Source organism: Castanea sativa, chromosome 2, assembly GCF_040712315.1.
Source record: "Castanea sativa cultivar Marrone di Chiusa Pesio chromosome 2, ASM4071231v1".
Taxonomy (NCBI): domain Eukaryota; kingdom Viridiplantae; phylum Streptophyta; class Magnoliopsida; order Fagales; family Fagaceae; genus Castanea; species Castanea sativa.
Genome location: NC_134014.1, coordinates 27,270,048 through 27,289,273, shown reverse-complemented (window position 1 = coordinate 27,289,273; position 19,226 = coordinate 27,270,048). Strand labels below are relative to the sequence as shown.

Genomic DNA, 19,226 nt, shown 5'->3' with positions numbered 1-19,226 from the left:
AATTCCAAGCACACTTTTCTTAACTCTTTCCCAAAGACATTAGGAGATGAAACTCTTCGCATGATGAACCTTCAAAAAATCACCCTGCAGCAAGCCTCCTTGGGAGAAATCTATCAGCATGTACTTATTGCTCTTGAAAATCTCTGCAATCAGAGAAAGTTTCTTTCAAAAATTGACAAGGTCCATAGCAAGCTTAAAGACAATTGTAAAAGGAAAGATTTGCATATCAAGTGCTATGACAAAAATTGTGCTTGTCCAACAAAAAGAAGAGATCATTTCAAGAAGTATTCTTGGAAGAAGAAACACTATGCAAACCAGAAGAAGAAATCTTTTAGAAAAAAGAAATGGAAATTCCTCAGAAGAAAGCAGTTCAAAGGAAAAACTTCAAAAGTCTGTTTTGTATGCAGAAGACCCGGTCACTTTGCAAAAAATTGTCCAAAAAGGGAAAAAGCAAAAAAATGTTAGGGACAATGTTTGCTTATAGGGTGTCCAAAGACTCAAGAGAATGAACCTTGAACACAAATCTACAAACTAAAACTATTCTAAAAAAAATGCTTGGAAATAAAAAGTTACAGCGTTAACTTTATTATTTTGGAAAAGCAAGTTTTTCTTAGAGAATATTTTATTGTGAGATTTTTGAGAAAAAAAAAATTTCTTACATAGTAAAAAGATTTTGAAATCTTTATTTATTTATTTATTTTGGAGGAAGGGAGAAAACATTTTTTTGAAAAAAAAAGTGGTAAAACACATCTATTTCTTTTGAAAAACATGTATCTTTTGAAGACGGAATTTTTGAAAACACACTTTTGTATGTAGAAAAACACTTTTGAAAACATTTTTGTAGGGATAAAAGTCCCAGAAATGTATATTGGGCTGTGAATCTTGTCCAAGGACGCTTAAGTAGTTCGAGGACAAGCAGACGTTAGTGAAGGGGTAAGAAACGGTGGGATAGAGAAGATTATGACAATAAAGGTTTGGGAAGGTAGTCCGAGGAGGAATGCCTCTTCGGCTAAGCAAGGCGGAGATTAGAAGGTGTGGTCTGCTATCAAGAGCAACACTCCGGAGGATTCTATTGATAAAAATAAACATTAGGAAAGCTGCTACCACCTAATTGAATGCTCTACAGCTAACTCTCTAGCCGCATTAATGTGGAGGTGATACCTGAACAGTGATAATTAGCCTTACAACTACTCCCAAAGACTTCAAGAAGGTGTTAATGGGACGAAGATCAAAGCCAACAACTGAAATTGTAGAAAAAAGGGGGTTCCTAAGAATCTGTAGAAAAAACATTGTAGCAACAAAAACTGAAATTGTAATCCAGTCTAAAAGAAATATATTAAAAAATTGTTCACCTCGGACTTTGCCGATGAGGGATCTTTTGCAAAAAGCTTGTGGTATGTTTGGTAACTGTTTTTCCCCTTATTTTCTATTTTCAAAAACAATTTTCTATTTTTGAAACTAAAAAACTTGTTTGACAACCCAAAATGGATAGAAAATAAAAACTGTTCTCAAAACTCAATTTGTGAAGAAAACTAAAAACATGCAAAAAGTTGTTTTTAGTTTCTAATTTTCAAAAGTCAATAAAAATACGCATTTAATTTAATGAATCTGTCTCATTTAATGAGTTAGCATTAAAGTTCAAATCCTAGTAACAACATATTTCAGTACTTTTTTTTTCCTTCAAAAAACTATTTTTTTAATTTCAACTAACCAAACATGTTTTTGGTTTCAAAAATACAAGAAAATTGTTATTTCTTTGTATTCCTAAAAACAAGTTTTTGAAAATAGAAAACAAAAACTATTACGAAACATAACCTTATTTTTTCTCTGTTTTCATATCATCTTTAGTCCATGTTGAACATTGTTCATTCCATTGGAGCCTAGTTTTCAGCCCATTTTCTACAAATTCATTGTATTGGGATTTTTGGGCCTTAACCCTGCTACCTCTTGAGCTTAGGACTCAAATCCCGTCCTTACAATTTTATTTTTTGAAAACACTTTCTTAAAAAAAATTGAAAATATTTATTTTATTCTTTTTAGTTTCGGGTTTCCTCTATTAATTATTTTTTTTTTTAAAAAACTGACTTTTTTTAAACAGCTTTCGGAAAACAATTTCTAAAAAAATAGATTTTTGGTTTTAAAAACAGATTTTTATTTTGAAAGACAGTTTTTGAAAACATTTTTATATTTAAAAAAACAGTTTTGGAAATCAGATTCTTATTTGAAAACAGTTTTATATTTCTTTAAAAAATATAGTTTTATAAAAAACAGTCTTGGGAAAACAGATATTTATTCTTAAAACAGTTTTTTAGAAAAGCAGATTTTTTAATTTTAAAAACAGCTTTTAGAATTTGTTTTGTATCATTTTGAAAACATTTTTTTTTTAAAAAAAAATTTTTATTAAGAAAAAAAATTTTGAAAACAGTTTTTTTAAAAAAACAGATTTATAAAACAGTTTTTATATTATGAAAACAGTTTTATAAGAACAGATTTAAAAATAAAATTGTTTTGAAGAAAAAAAACAGTTTTATATGGAAAAACAGTTTTACATTTTTTAAAAAAATTTTGAAAAAACATTTTTTTTTTAAGGTTTCGGGTTTCCCCTTTGGAAAAACATATATATTTTTTTTATTCGAAAATTTTCTTTTTTAAAAGAAAAAAGCATAAAGAAAAGGTTTTTGTTTTGAAAACTTTTAAAAAGAAACAAGGGAAAACACTTCTTTTGAAAAGACTCTTTTTATTTGAAAAACTTCATTTTTTTTAAGAAAGAAAGAGGTGGGAAAGAAAAAAAGAAAAAAAAAAATTTTCTTAGAATAGTGTGTAGGGGAAATGTTTTACCCAAGCATATTCATTTTATGACACATTATTAATGAGAAATGTAAAGAGACAACAATAATAAAGTGCAAAAAATAAATTGCAAGGAAAATAACGAGCTTGAAATTTAAATGACACAAAAGTAAAGAATTTAAAATTTAAATGACATAAAAGTAAAGAAATTGAAATATTGTGAAGATTGATTAAAAATGTTTTTTTTTCCTATTAAATGGATTTTAATCTCTTTCAAGTCTTATGGATTCTTCAACATAAAGAAATGGGAGTTCTAAGCCATCACCATTCTTATGAGACATACTCATGTTGTGCTCTAATGGAGGTTTAAAAACCATTTAAGAGAGATGATAAAAAATCTTCTTCTTTTTTAGGTGTCTATATATATATAAAAGGGGAGTGGGGAGTGGGGATGTGCAAGAAATTAAATGGGATGACATAAATTAAAAGGCAATAATAATAAAATCCCTTGATGCCTAGGTGAGATGAGATTTCTTCCCCCTAAGGATACTTCCCATACATAGCTTAGGAGATGGTCTAATGCCCATAAAGGGATACCAACAGAAAAATATAAACCAACAACAATAATATGAACACTGAAATAAAGAGATAGATATATATACAATATGTATAAGAGCATAGTAAAAATAAAGCAACTATGAACAACAAGCAAAGTGTAAGAAATGATTTTATATATATGGAAATGATGATTAGAAGATAATAAAGGGGTGGGGTGGGTCTATTTATTGAGGAACTAACCCATCCCTATAGCCTTACCCACAAAGATTGCAAAAAAGAAAAGAAAAGGATAAGGCTTTTTTGTGTAGGGTTTCCGAGAGAGAGAGAGAGAGAGAGATTTTTTGAATTTCCCAAGATTGTTTCTTTCTTAATTTCCTTACCTTTTCAGAATTTTCCTCACTTTTTCTTTCTATTTCTCCATTTTTTTCCACACTTTTTTCTCCTTTTTCTTCATGATTTTTCTCAAAAATTGGAGGGGGGGGGGGGGTATTTATAGGAGAGGTGAGGAAATGGGAAGCTAGCATTAGTGTATCATGATAAACTAATGCTAGCCTACCATTTTTGTCACCTCATCAGTCATTTTTTTTCTTTTTCTGATTTTTGGTCCGATCTTCGCGCTGCTGTTTAAAGGCCTTTTTGAGCTTTGTTTTCTTAAAACTTTATATGCACAGGAAGGTTTGGGTTTCTAGTTTCCAACGGTCCTGGCCTCACTCGATTTAGAGTTATGGTCATCGAAATATCATGCTCGGAAGGAAGGTGAAGCAAAGCTGAAAAATTTTGTGATGTTTTTTCTTGAAAAATTCATATCTTCCAATCCAAGCAGATATCGTCGAACCCTTTTTATGAAGATTAGCTAAGACCTTGTTCTTCAAGATGGTCTAGCCTGCTCATTCCATTTCTTACCCAATCAGTACAGTTTATTACGTGAAATCAGGTAAAATACTATTAGTTTTTCCTTTTAAAAGAAAAGGTGAAGATTTTTATTAGGGTTTTTGGTTTTTTTGGTAATATCTCATCCGTTTTAACTCCACTTTTGGCCTGTAAACTATCGTTTTGAAGGGAAAACTATGCCCTACAAGAAGGTCCAAAATTCAACACGATCCAACGGTCGGATAAAAAAGTCAACGTTTTGACCCGGTTAGGGTTTTGGTCTTAATTGCTGTAAAATGGATTTTTCAATCGTTGTGACTTTTTGATTCACCATTCAATCGTTGTATTTTTATTTTATCCCTTTTGGCTTTAATACTCATGAGTTTGCACCTTTTTCAAATTTGTTTTTTTTACACGTGAGTCGGGGCCAGACAAAATGTAGTATGGACACCCACGTTTTATGTCGTATTATGCAAGCATGATTTGTCATGCTTCTTGAGTACATGATTGTTTATGGTGCGGCAAACTTGAATTTGATATCGTCCAATTCATGATCTTATTGAATCGTTGGGATGGATATATAGGAAAGCTAGTTTACAAAATAGAATTGATGCATATGGTACTTAATTTGGATTCTCATGGAAAAGATAGCATAAGATTTGGCATTTAGAAGAGATATGATTCTTCAAGATTTGGAAATTTTAGTGGGGTAGAGGATCTCCATTTGATTCACTTTGTTAGTGAGACCAAGGTTTCTCTTGCCTTTTCTTTTTTAAAAAGTTTCCACTTTAACATTAATAGACATTGTTTGTTTTGACTTGGTTGTTATTAATTTCCTATGAAGGTAATCTGGATGAGAGGGTGAGCAATAGGGTCTTGTATGATATTTTGATTCAAGCATGGTAGGTGGTAGACTCGTACATTCCCTGAGACTAGGAAACAGGTAAGCATGGTGCGTCTTTGTTTTACCTATGGCTTCTACTTGCTGTGGTTTGTTCAGTACCATTTTAGCTTCAAATAGTTTTTCTTCTAGGATTTTTCTCAGTCTATGTTAATGAATAAAATAAAGTATCAAATGTCATTTTTTAACTTACCAACATTATCTCGATCATGATATTCAAATTTGTGAAATTTTGCTCTCAACAAGCCTAATTCAACTACCTATTGATGTAGCAAAATGACATTTAAAAAACTGTCAATTTCTATTTTTGTGAAGTGATTTCTTATTTTTAATATTGCATTTTAAACTAATTTACTTATTTAAAAATAGAATAAAAATTTCACTGAAATTATTTTTTAATATATTCACATAAGAACCAAAGAAATTCTAAACAAATTCTTAAAACAAGGTAAGAGAGATTTTATTCTGGGAAGGTAGAGAGTTAATAGAGCTGAAAATAAGTGGAGGGCTAGTTTGCAAGAAAAAAATAGGGATACTAACCTTCTGTTTGTTGTACTTGCTATAGCTTGACATCACTTCATTTTATTTGGTCTAACATTCTCAAACCTTGCTCCAACAGACCAGCCACTCATTTAGCCAAGTAACAAATTTTCTAAGAAGGAAAAGGCTATGTTTAGCAAGGGAAAACAAGAGGATTTAGTGCTTGGAAAAATTTGGACTCTCGGGTTAAGGTCAGGGAAGTCTGTTTCGTACCGTACCGGCCGGTATTTACCGTTCCGGCACCTCGGCCGGTACAAAAACAAAGTTGTTTCGTACCGAAAAATATACCGGTCACACCGGGTCATTTCGGCCATACCGGAGGAAAATTTCAGATTTCGGCCGGTAAATGCATACCGGACCGGAAAAAAAATTATGTTTTTTTGTCACTCTCACCTTCCACCGGCGAGGTGGCGACGATCTCGACATTCTCGACCTCAAGTCGGGGTCGTGGACTAATTTGGCTGCTGCTGCTCCTTCATCTTCATCTTCTTCTTCTTCTTCTTCTTCTTCTTCTTCTCCTCTCTCTTTCTCTGGCGTCTCTGCTACTTTCTCTTTCTCTCTCTCTGTCTCGGTTTTCTTTTCTTTTTTCAAAGTTGTCTGCCGGTCTGCCCAAGAAAAGACCTCTACCCATTGATATTTTCAAAGCATGAGAAGATGGGTTGGTATTTATTGAGTAGGTGGGTCTTTGATTATTTAATAGGTGTCTTTTTTTTTTTTTTTTTTTAAGCTTCTCACTTATATTAATGATGACAACTCCAAAAAAAAAAAAAAAAAAAAATATATATATATATATATATATATATATAATGTTCTCAAAATGATATATTGAATTATTAGAGATATAATTTTGTATACTATATAAAATAGTAAAAAATAGCGGTAAATCCGAAACGGTACACCGGTATTGACCGGTATCCGAAATATATCGTACCGTAGGCCAAACCGGTACAACCTCCGGTACGGTATTGACTTCCTTGGTTAAGGTAAGTGACACTTCCATGATGAATTCCTTTCTTAGTTGGATAATTGTTAGGTTTTATGGTGTGCCATGTTGTAATTTGTCCATGGTAGAACCCATAATTCAGCTTGCTCAATGTTTCAAGCTCTTGTAATAAGTAGGAATTGAATCCCATTTTGAATTGTACATGTTAAAGTTGTTGTGATAGTTTTTATCAAATTTGAAAGGCCAAAAACATATTGACCTCTTGTGATAGATTAATTGATTAATTAGCCAAATTTAATTAATTAATCAAATTAACATGCAATGTACGTGGCAGCACTAACAAATCACCGACTAAATAAATATGCATTGGAAAATAAATTGACATGGTGATTTGTTTACGAATGGGAAAAACCTTCAAGACAAAAATCCCACCGGGTGATTTTAAGGTAACCACTCTTGAGAATCCACTATTATTAAAATAAGCGATTACAAGTAAAAGAATCCTAGTACCTTATACCAACCTACAGTTGAACTCTTACCCCAATACCCAATTAGACTTGTTCTGTAGTGACAATCTCTCCTTGTATTGCACGGCTCCCAATACGTGACTAACCAATAGATGCGTGGATCCTAGCAAGCGACTTAATCACCAACTTGAGAAGGATGTTAGTTGCAAAGTTGTTCAGTTCATTAATCAATGAAGATCACGAAGTTGCTTGGTCACAAAACCCTACGGTGTACAAACACAGCAGTTTCTTCAAGATGAATTAGGGCATCTAGGTTTTCGATCACACTTTTCTTCACACTTGTGGAATTGTGCTCTTGTGCAACTGTGCTCTTTGTGAAGGCCCTTAAAATAATCCTTATATATGTTTAGGGTTGTGAGAAAAGAAAGCTTAAACACATACTCACAGATTGGATGAAAAACAGCTTTGAAATACTAAGTTTCATAAACCTCGATAGATAGCAATCTATCGAGATAGTTGTTGAGCCACAGGCTTCAACAGCTTTTAAACCTTGATAGCAATCTATCGAGCTTTAATGAACAACACTTATTTACTTGATTCTTGAACAGACTTGCATGGCTTTAGTATTAAACACATCTTAGATCTACCCAATTACAAGTAAAGTGTGTTTTGTCAAAGGATTAGCCAATTACATAAAATGTTGACATATCTTTCTAACATCAATCACATATGTCCTAATAATCTCCCCTTTTGGCAATCCGTGACAAAACCACAACAAACAAATGAACACATGAGAGAAGTCATAAATCAATCAACTCATATTCACTTGCTAAGTACAATAAAATATATCCTAACACAAATTCTTAAAAAACTTTCCAAGAAGAGAGTTTATGGCAAGTAGACTTTGACAACTTGTATTTCTGAAACACTTTAAACAAAACTCATCAAGGCATCTTAGTGTGAGACAGAAATAAAAGATTGCATACAATAAATAAGAAACATGTGTATAAAGAGAGAAAAGAAACAACACATGGAGAGATAGGTGAAAGAATTGTAATAACAACCTCAAATGTATATATATCAACAATTACAAGGTTTGCTATCACAATATGATCACAAGATCTAAGGTACATGAACAATGTATCTAATATAGAAAGAAAAGATATAGATACATAGAAATCCTCACTACATCCCTCAAAATATAAACACCCCCTATCTCCTAAACTAACCCTCCCCTTATGAGTATGACTACTCTCATCTGAAAACTACTCTCCCTTTTTGTCATGAGTAACAAAGGGGTAAGTACATCAAGTAGACATCTCATCATCACTAGGCGAGCCAACATCACCGTCCTCATCAGCATCATCATTGCCGGAGCCATTGTCACTCTCATCCTTGGACGCTGGTGGAGATGGAGAAGAAGTAACCATGAAACCACCCATGACAGCCTATCGTCGTGCAATACGACCGACACGGCTGTTCGCCTGACACAACTCATCACTGAGTGTGTCAAGGCGAGCATCCATGCGCACAAGCTGTGCCATAATGGCCTTAAGTGTCACACCACCCATTGAAGACAAAGGAGCGGAGGTGGATGAAGCGATAGAAGCTGGAGGAGCAACCTTCTTGGTCTGAGTCCACCTTGAGCGAAGCTGTGCAAAACTCCGCTTAACGGTAGCGGCATCAATGGCACACATGATCGTGAAGTGGGGAGACTTAGGATAGGGGACTGAAAAATGGTAAAGGAGCCGCGTGATAGTTGAAGGAAAAATGAGCTTATCATGAGTCGCATTATCCTTATAGTCATCTATAAGGGAGAGTATAAAGTGAGAAGGGAAGTCAATCGAAAGATCCTCAATGAGGGATAACAAAAGGCGAGCACGAGGCTTTGTGATGGTGTTAAAGTGAGACAATGGATGTAGAACAAAAATCATCACCATGTTAATGAACCTTGGTCCTTTAGCAAATTCCGAGCAAGGGGTGTACTGATAGTCACCCCAAGAAGAAGGTGTCTCACAGAATAGAGCAAGAGTTCGTCTTTGGACACTGTCCTCAGACGCTCACAGCCAGGGTAGTCAGGATGTGCTACCCTAGGAACAAGTAGTACCTCAGATACAATACTCGGAGTAACTACCATGCGTATACCCCGAATGCGAGTGACAAAATGGGGTATAGAATAATCAAATCCGTGCATATTGGAGAAGAAATTTTGTATGATCACAAAAGGGCACATGACCGGGATGCCACATAGTGACTCCCAACCCCTACTGTAGATAACAATGGGTAGGTCAGTGCCAGAAAAATCTGACAGAATGACTTGGCGTTCCAAATGAATGCCACGTCATGAAAAGTTCTCCAGAAGTTCGATTTGGCCTTCTCATCATAGAACCATATGTGAAAAGGAGTGGGGTTAGAAGGAGAAGAAGATGAAGATGCCCCGAAACAAAGAGGGTTCCGTGATGGAGTGGATTTACGTTTAAGTGCCATGACGCAACTAACGTAAGAAGAAGAGAGAGAAAGGGAGAGAGAGACAATCAGAAAAGAACCAACAAGATACTATATAACAAATATAGAAACTTGAAGGTATGTATGCATGTAAATGCATGAACATGTGACATGCAAATATAAATTCATCATGGGCTCAGCCCAATCCACACCTACTAGCACACAACATAACAACAAGGTAAACACATATCTAAAATGCATGAAACATTGTTATAATGCACATGTAATGCAATGTATGATGATTTAAAAACCATTCAAACAAGACCCATTCCAAAAATTTCACAAGAAATTCATTAATTTTGAAAAATTCCAAAATTTTCCAAAAATCCCAAAAGTTAGGTCAAACATATGAAATGCATGATGAAGAGAGGGATTAAGGACCTTACTAGTGAAGAAAAGCAAGATTAAGGTCGAAGAAAGCTTGGGAATGAAGTTTGAAGAGAGTGAGAGGTGTTTGGGAGGTGAAAAGACTCAAAGTAGTCGAGAGAGATCGAGGAGAATAGATCTGAAATCTTGAGGCGTGTATATATAGAAACTTCATAAACCTCGATCGATCGAGCTTTAGAAATGCATGTTTTCGCTATCGAACCAGCTATTGAGGATCTAATGAGATGTTTTCACAACAATGAAGCTCGATGGATCGAGGTAGCTATCAAGGAGACAGAAAGTTTTTTGATGGATCGAACTAGCTATTGAGAGCTATCGAGAATGCGATAAAAAGCAGCTGAAGGGTCTCGATAGATAGCTTATCTATCGAGAGCTATTGAGATTGCTTTAAACAGTTTTTCAAAGAAGAGAAAAACACAGATATAAATGCAATCAAGCATGCTACTCAACCAAAGATCCAACCAACATTTTAAGCTCTCAAAATCATCTCTCAACCAAGAAAAATGTCATGCATTTAGATCCAAAACACACACACACACACACACACACTAAACAAGTCTAACCAATTTTATATTTCAAAAACAAGTTAAGACAGTTTAGTGAGCATATATTAGCGCATGTAAACCTTGTGATGACCAAATCACATTGTACCTGCACATGTATCAAAAGTAGCAAAGAATATTGCGTGTTGTGTGTGAAAACATCGCAAGATTGCATAAGTGTCTACATGTTATGACGATTTAAGGTATGAGAAAACCACTTTAACTCACACACAATTATAACTGTTTGATGGGGATTATCACCTTCGAGGTACATCTTATACACTACAACAAAATGAATTTTCAGTGATGAAAAAATTTGTCACTAAAAGTCCAATTTTTCGTCGCTAAGGACCTTTAGCGACAAAATCTACTAAGTAGTGACGAAACTCATTTCGTTGATGAAACCTTGTAGCTAAAAGTCTTGGCGACGAAAAATTTCATCCCTAAAAGTCCGATTTGTTTTTTAAAAAAAAAACTTTTAGCGACGAAAACGTTTCATCGCTAAATGTTTTCCTTACTAAAAACACATTCAATGACGAAAATATTTCATCACTAAAAACACTTTAGTTTATTAAACAATATTTAGTGACGAACAATTTCTTCACTAAAACTAGTTTCGGGTACATATAGTGATGAAAAATTTCGTCACTAAAATTATTTTTAAGAAAATCCAGGCACATATAGCGACAAAAATTTTCATCACTAAAACCATTTCTTACAAAATTTAACTACATTTAGCGACGAAATATGTCGTCACTAAAACAATTTTTTGTTACTATATTTGTAACGAAAACTTATTACTAACAACTCTTTCTAAATATATAAACTTGTACATCAATCACAACCTAACTCTCAAACTCAAGAAAATCCTTAATTCCCATCACTCAAGGTTCCCTAAAGCACATGATACATTCATCAAACACATTATATACCCAAACCATAGAGAAACCAAGGCATAAAATTTATGTATGATCCAAACATACCAAAGGATGAGCGTACTAATTTATAACTCAAAAAATTCACCCTAACTTTAGAATTAAATCCTCAAATTCAGGTGTATCATATGCTGTTCACTGCTCATTTCAGCAGCATATGCCTCATTTGTAAAATACAAATGGGTTGTCCATACACATCCAAACATCGTGCAAATTTACAGAACCACTTCCCTAGATGTCTAGTATATACCATATAAATTTCAAAGTCAAAGTATAAAACCGTGATTAATTACAAATCATACAAGACAACATGCTCAAATCTGTCCTGACAGAATTTCATGCAACTTAGAAATTAAACCAATATTTTTATATTGATCCAAATGCTGTGAGACCACTTCCATTACAACCATGTGTGTCTTAAAATTCATAAATGCTACTCCTAGAATCCTAATTCATGGAATATGATTTAATCCAAATTTTTCTTGTTGTTAACACCAAATCTGCCACAATGACAGCTTTAACATGTTTTCTTACAAAATCATCAACTAATAGTAATTGACTTTCACTTCATGTGGGTATTTTAAACATATACTATACATGTTAGATTACATGAATAGGCATCTAAAAGACCATGATATCTTCAATCTTTCAAATAGCTAACACAAAACCACAAATTTCAGCTTCTAACAATCAAATTAGAGAATATAGAACTGAAACTAAAGCAAACCATTACACCATTAAATACTCATAATAGAAAATAAACATATATACTTGCCCACAACTGAAGCTGAAACTTTAATAAGAGCAAGCTTTGATTCAACAACGTTATCTTCACCTAGATGGAAGACTAAAACTTATTACTAACAACTCTTCCTAAATATATAAACTTATACATCAATCACAACCTAACTCTCAAACTCAAGAAAATCTCTAATTCCCATCACACAAGGTTCCCTAAAGCACATGATACATTCATCAAACACATTATGTACCCAAACCATAGAGAAACCAAGGAATAAAATTTATATATGATCCAAACATACCAAAGGATGAGCATACTAATTTATAGCTCAAAAAATTCACCCTAACTTTAGAATTAAATTCTTAAAGTTTGGTGTATCATATGCGTTCACTGCTCATTTTAGCAGCATATGTCTCATCTGTAAAATACAAATGGGCTGTCCATACACATCCAAACGTCATGCAATTTTATAAAACCACTCCCCTAGATGTCTAGTATATACCATATCAATGTCAGAGTCAAAGCATAAAACCATGATTAATTAAAAATCATACAAGACAACATGCTCAAATCTGTCTTGATAGAATTTCATGCAACTTAGAAATTAAACCATTATTTTTATATTGATCCAAATGCTGTGAGACCACTTCCATTACAACCATATGTGTCTTAGAATTCTTAAAACTACTCCTAACATTCTAATTCATGGAATATGATTTAATCCAAATTTTTCTTGTTGTAAACACCAAATCTGTCACATGGTAAATAAAATCCAATTCACATGGTTGCCAAACAACAAAATCCATTTCATAACTCATATAAGCAATTTGTCAAACACTTGGTAAGCAAAAGACATATTCTCATATTGCTTGCACAAATTTATATTTAACACCACAAGCACAACCACATATGCCAAAGACATTTCAAAATGTAAGGAAATCATTTTCTTCTAAAATTAACCCCAATCTCCCATATAAATCAAAACCCAAATGATTTTTCAAGAAACCCAACTCACATGGTTGTCAAACAACAAAATCCATTTCGTAACTCATATAGGCAAGTTGTCAAACACTTGGTAAGCAAAAGACACATGTTCATATTACTTGCACAAATTTGTATTTAACACCACAATCACAACCACATATGCCAAAGACATTTCAAAATGCAAGGAAACCCCTTTTTTCTAAAATTAACCCAATCTCCTATATAAGTCAAAAACCCAAATGATTTCTGAAGAAACCCAACTCACATAGTTGCCAAACAACAAAATCCATTTCACTCCATTAAATTAAAAACCTCCAATAAGATTTTAAATGTACCAAAAAACACAACAAACTACTTCTAAAACAAAACCCACAACATAAAGAGCAAGAGAAGTCAAACCATGGATAAGAGTTTGATGACTAAAAATCTAGTAGAAGCTAACCAAGAGACCGAGAGGGAGGAGAGACTTGCTAGATTGAGGGATGTGTGTATTTGTGTTTGTATTTGAGTTTGTGTTTGTGTTAGGGAGTGAGTGATAATGAGAGAGGGAGGGTTGAAATTTTTTCAAGTGAGTGGGTAGGAGAAATGAAATTTTATGTGGGAAAGGAAAATTTTTTTGCTAAAATTTAATCCATTTAAGCCGTACTCTTTAGCGACGAATATGATTTCATCACTAAAACATACTTTTAGCCAGATTTTGTTATGATTTTTAGTGACGAATATAATTTCGTTGCTATAGCATACTTTTAGCCAGATTTTGTTACGATTTTTAGCGACAAATATAATTTCGTTACTATAGCATACTTTTAGCCAGACTTTGTTACGATTTCTAGCGATGAAATTCAGAGTTCGTCACTATAGCATACTTTAGTGACAAATTCTGATTTCGTCGCTAAAACTATGAAATGAAAAACCTATTTTGTGTGAATATTTTTAGTGACGAGATTCAGATTTCGTCGCTATAGCATACTTTTAGTGACGAATTATGATTTCGTCACTAAAACTATGAAATGAAAAACCTATTTTGTGTGAATATTTTTAGCAACAATAGTTTTTTGTCGCTAATGCTCCCTTTTAGTGACGAAATGATTTTCGTAGCTAATACTATTCAGAGCAACACCTACAGCAATGAAATCTTTCATTACTAAAAATTTCAACTTTTAGAGACGAACTATTTCGTCGTTATAGATTAATTAAGTTCCCGCCACAATTTTTCCCTTTGGTGCTCATATTTTAGATCATCAATAGTGATGAAAATTACTTTTTGTCGCTAAAGGTTAAAAAAATTTTCATTATTAGCGACGAAATCCATATTTTGTCACTAAATCTGTATTTTTAGTGACAAAAAATATTTCCTCACTAATTTTCGTCGCTAAAAATATATTTTGTTGTAGTGATAACTCTCACATCTTCTAGAACACACGCTTGCAATCATATATAAAGCATTTTGATCTTTTTGCTTTTATTTTTCTTTGCATATTTTTTCTTTTATTAAGCATACCATGCATGGGCATATAAGAGAGAGAAAAGAAATACTCAATTATGTTAAGCTTTTTGATATTGCACTTTTGCTATGCCGAAGCATACCAATGTCAATTCATGATTGGCAGGCAACAGTGGTGAGATGGTTATTTATGCCTTTCTCTTAAAATTTTCTAGTCATTCCCTTCAAAAAGAATGATACGAGTGTTAAGTACAAGAGATTACTTAACCTTACTCATCACAAACACGAGCCACAAAGCTCACTTATTAGTTGTGCATAGAGATGCTCATCTAAGTTACAAAAGATACAAAATTTAGAAAACTATGTTTCATTGGCCATTCAAGGTACACAAGTACCAATGTACACAAACACATACTGTTTTTGTATTTTTCTGATTTTTCAAATTTTTTTAATTTTTATGAATGAAAAACAAAAATAAGAACAAAACTGAAAAACAACCAAATAAAAACATGTCAAATAAAGCAATGCATAAAAACTAGACTGTCTCAAAATAAGAAAGCAAAACACACAAGTAATGCAAACATAACACAAAGAGGGAGAGAAAGAGAAAAAGTGACAGAATCACTTGGAGCCTTTTTCCTTCCATACTTTGGAGGAACCTTTCCTTTGAGAAAAATTTTGAATCGACAGTGAGGGAGAAGAATTGAAACTGTTCAAGTTCGAAAGGAACATGAAGGCCTTGAGGAGATCTCCAAGAGGAGCAATAGAGGATGGAAGCTGATTTTGGTTTCCCGACAAAATCATGTTGTTGCTTTGTTGAGTGGCTAACCACTTATAGCAATTAGGTCGAGTATGTCTAGCTACGCCACAGTGATGACAGAGATGTTGCTTCTTCTCTTTAGACTTTTGAGTATTACTCTTCTTAGCCCTAAGGTTTTTGGTTTCTTTCTTAGCAAGCTTAGGGGGTGCTCCTAAGATAGATTTACCCTTATTTATGTTCTCACTATCTATTACAGTTTTAACATCATTATTCTCAGAATCAATATTATTAGCAGGAGAAACAAAAACTAGTATTGGAAGAAGCAATATTAGGAGAAGAAAAATCATACCATAAACTAGTTCGATCGGAGGCAGATTTTTTCATGCCGAGCATCTTATCAAGCTTTGCACTTGAGGTCCTCTCCAACTGAGCTCTAACTTGGAACAGTTTCGCCTCAAGTTTCTTGATCTTCTCAGAAAAGAAATTTTTTTCAAACCTCAGTGCTCCAATGGTCTGATTGGCTACATCACTGAGCTTCTTGGTGGCCAACCTATACAGCTTCTCATGTTTTTTCGAGACCTTGTATAACTTTGCATAGGTTGTGTGGATGTCATCTTGCTCATCCATCTTCTCAAATTTTGATTCCACTAAGTTTTCTTCTTCATCCACATCTTCTACAATCCCTTCAGTAGGATTGACAGTGGTGGTGAAGGCATTTAGGATTCCGTCATCTTCATTTTCGAAATCATCCTCAAGTTCAGTGTTGCTCAAAGTTGCAGCAAGTGCCTTGCTTTTCCCAATGGACTTGAGATAGGTAGGGCATTCTTGTTTCATGTGACCGAAGCCTTGACGCTCGAAACACTTAAGTCCTGAGGGAACAGTGTACTGACCGCCATCCCTAGCATCCTTCTTCCCTTTGTCTTAGCTCTTAGACTGAGAAGAACTTGATTGTCTACGGTCCTTGTCGAAGCCTTTGCATTAGCATTCTTCATAAACTTCTTGAATTGCCTAGTGATATAGGACTTTATTTTAGAATCTTCATCATCGGAAGGCTCATCCGTATCATTATTCTTGGCCTTCAATGCTATGCTTTTGCCATTACCCGACTTGCCAATCCTTGTCAAACCTAACTCATAGGTCTGCAGATTACCAACGAGCTCTGTCAAAGGAATCTTGTCAATATCCTTTGATTCCTCAGTAGTGGTGATCTTGGCATGAAATCTCTCGAGTAGAGATCTGAGCACCTTTCTCACAATCTTGGGTTCGGAAATGGTTTCCCTAAGATTGAAAGCTGAGTTCACTATGTCCTTGAGCCTGGCATAGAACTCATCAAATGACTCATCCTCCTCTATCTTGATTTCTTTGAAGCTAGTATTGAGCCTTTGAAACTAGTAGTGAGCTTTTGAAACTTCGAATCCTTGACAGCTTTGACTCCTTCATAAGTTATCTGGAGAATGGTCCAAGCCTCCTTTGCAGTTTCAGTGGAGGAGATCTTCTTGAACTCCTCATTTGTGACTACACTAAATAAAGCATTCAATGCCCTGCTATTGAAGTTTGCTGCCTTGATCTTTGCATCATCCCAGTCGGTCGGCGCTTCCTTTTGCTTGATCCAACCTATCTCCACAGCTTGCCACACTTTCTCATCTAATGACTGCAAGAAAGCTCTCATGCGTACTTTCCAGTATGCATAGTTAGTTCCATCAAATAAAGGAGGTACAATGAGTGACTGTCCTCTATCCATGACAAACAGGGGTCAATAGAGCACACAACAAAGATTAAAACCTAATCAGAGTGTGTCTGCTCTGTTACCACTTGATAGGCCAAGAACGTATTGACCCTTTGTGATGGTCTAATTGATTAATTAGCCAAGTTTAATTAATTAATCAAATTAACATACAATGTACGTGGCAGCACAAATAAATCACCAACTAAATAAATATGCAGTGGAAAATAAATTGACACGGTGATTTGTTTATGAATGGAGAAAACCTCCGAGGCAAAAACCCCACCGGGTGATTTTAAGGTCACCACTCCCGAGAATCCACTATTATCAAAATAAGCGGTTACAAGTAAAGAAATCTCAGTACCTTATACCAATCTACAGTTGAACCCTTACCCCAATACCCAATTAAATTTGTTCTGTAGTAACAATCTCTCCTTGTATTGCACAGCTCCTAGTAAGTGACTAACCAATAGATGCGCGAATCCCATTACCCAATTTGATCACCAACTTGAGAAGGATGTTGGCTGCAAAGTTTTTTAGTTCATTAACTGATGAAGATCACGAAGTTGCTTGGTCATAAAACCCTACGGTGTACAAATACAGCAGCTTCTTCAAGATGAACTAGGGCAACTAGGTTTCCGATCACACTTGTGAAATTGTGCTCTTATGCAACTGTGCTCTTTATGACGGCCCTTAAAATAATCCTTATATATGTTTAGAGTTGTGAGAAAAGAAAGCTTAAACACATACTCACGGATTGGATGACAAACAGCTCTGAAAAACTGAGTTTCACAAACCTCGATAGATTGTATCTATCGAGATAGCTGTCGAGCCACAAGCTTCAATAGCTTTTAAAGCTCAATAGATACTAGCTATCGAGTTAGCTATCAAGCTTTAATAAATAGCACTTTCTTACTTGATTCTTGGACAGACTTACATGACTTTAACACTTGAACTTGAAACCTTGTTTCTTGAAGTATTAAACACATCTTAGATCTACCCAATTACAAGTAAAGTGTGTTTTGTCAATGGATTAGTCAATTACATAAAATGTTGACATATGTTCCTAACATCAATCACATATGTCCTAAAAAAAAAATTTCAGGGTTGTATGGGTCATATAAAGACCTCAGCCAGCATGTTTTCCAAACTCCTAACATATCACTCATCATTAAAATACACCCTGAGAATGAAGAGACATATGTACGTGTATCGCTCCATCCCTATCATGTTTGTAAACCTATAAGATATGAATTATTATTGTGATTGTTTGTATCTTTTCTTTGAAATGGGGGTAACTTGTCTTCAAGCTAAAAGACTTATTGGTTAGTATTGTATTTTAGCAATTGTGCATTACATAGTGTGACTACTTTTAATGCGATGTTAGAAAATATTTGTACTACATTACACTTGAAAATGTATCTTTGCTTTCGACAACTTATTATTTAGGATTGTGACTTTAATTCATTAGTGTGACAAGTTTTAATGTGTTGTTAGAATGTTTCTTATAACATAGTTAATGTTTTTGTCCTACAATTTTAATGTAGTTTTGTTTTTATATTTGTGCAAATTTCTTATTGGTGGCTTTTAGAGCATTTTCTTTTGGCATTACTTGAAGATATTTGAAGACATCTTCTTTTGGCCCTAATTATATTACATTAATATTTTTGTAATGTTATAATACATCTTGTGTTATTGTATGTATTCCAAACTGCTTGTATGGATGGATTGAATTTAATACTTGTTTTATTTTTACTTTTGGATTGTATGGATCGTTTGCCTATAAATGTGTTGCTTAAATGTGAGGTTCTAATAATGTAATGACAGGTTAATATCAAAGAAAGGAAATAAATGAAAATAGAAAATTATGCTCAAATTCTAATTATTTGGAAATTTTCATCACTAACAGTTTGGATATGATGGAATAATAAAATTTGGTGACGAAATATTTTGTCGCCAAATATGGTAGAATTAAAAAATTGGTTTTGGCGACAATTTTCGTCGCCAAATATGGCTAAATTTTTTTATAAAAAGTTACAAAATAGTTCGTTGCCAAATATGATTTAATATAATAAAAAAATACATTTGGCAACGAAACTATTTCATCACTAAATAATATATTTAGTAAGGAAAATATT

At 33.9% G+C, this 19,226-nt stretch overlaps 1 long non-coding RNA gene across 1 annotated transcript in view; it reads left to right on the top strand.

Moving 5' to 3' along the window:
- The window catches only part of LOC142623223 (uncharacterized), a 39,153-nt gene extending 20,231 nt beyond the window's left edge, over positions 1–18,922 (top strand). The window contains exons 3-4 of the long non-coding RNA XR_012842081.1: positions 5,060–5,158; positions 18,680–18,922. This is a non-coding gene — a long non-coding RNA (uncharacterized LOC142623223). The remainder of the gene's footprint in view (positions 1–5,059; positions 5,159–18,679) is intronic.
- Positions 18,923–19,226: the final 304 nt, after the last annotated feature.